A 1,171-nucleotide genomic window follows, 5' to 3' on the forward strand; every position below is an offset into this window, starting at 1 on the left:
ACCCCATCAAGAAGAAAGCACAGGAATTTCTCCCAGAAATCCCTCAATCTGAATATTGGGAGTATCTTGAAACATCAGTTACCAAGATACAAGAAGCTATGGAACAAATAATAAAGGAACAGAAGGAACACAGTCAAATTCTTTGCTATTTGATTAAAGAACAGGAAGAGCAAGGGCGTGACTTGAGGGAATTGAAGCGCCAGAAGTTATCTCTTGAAGGACCAAGCACCCCACAGATCCGAGGAACATCCACTTCCCAGAACAAAGGTTGTTAAATTCCAATTTCTGCTTTAACTCTGTGATAGTTGTCGTTATAGGAGTTTACCTTAGGAGTCATATAGTAGTAAGTAGTGTCTATTTTGATTTTATCTCCAATTAAGTTATAGTCTATTTTTCTCATCATCAGCAAACATGAATAAAATAGCAGATCTTTTGAATAAGAGGCAATAAAATTCGAGTTTTAATAAGAAAAATTCTAATTAGTAACATGTGGTGGCAATGCTTTCTGTCTTCTGAATGAATGCTTGAACAGTGCATATATCTTTTGAATTTGTTGTTTAAGACTGTTAAATATGTTGGCTCTTGAAAGGATGATGAACATGATACATGTTATTGATAATCTGAAAAATCATAAAAGTGATTCTTGAAGCAAGAAAAAGCAGCAAAGAACAAAGCTTGCAGAAAAAAAATAGAAAGAAAAAGAAAAGCAAGCAGAAAAAGCTAAAAGTTCTTAAAACCAAAAGGCAAGGATAAATAAAAAGGATCCCAAGGCTTTGAGCATCAGTGGATAGGAGGGCCTAAGGGATAAAATCCTGGCCTAAGCGGCTAAACCAGGCTGTCCCTAGCCATGTGCTTGTGGCGTGAAGGTGTCAAGTGAAAACTTGAGACTGAGCGGTTAAAGTCAAGATCCAAAGCAAAAAGAAGAGTGTGCTTAAGAACCCTGGACACCTCTAATTGGGGACTTTAGCAAAGTTGAGTCACAATCTAAAAGGGTTCACCCAATTATGTGTCTGTGGCATTTATGTATCCGGTGGTAATACTGGAAAACAAAGTGCTTAGGGCCACGGCCAAGACTCATAAAGTAGCTGTGTTCAAGAATCATCATACTGAAATAGGAGAATCAATAACACTATCTGAATTCTAAGTTCCTATAGATGCCAATCACTCTGAG

Source organism: Arachis ipaensis, chromosome B5 (genome assembly GCF_059453495.1).
Source record: "Arachis ipaensis isolate K30076 ecotype BB chromosome B5, ASM5945349v1, whole genome shotgun sequence".
Classification (NCBI taxonomy): domain Eukaryota; kingdom Viridiplantae; phylum Streptophyta; class Magnoliopsida; order Fabales; family Fabaceae; genus Arachis; species Arachis ipaensis.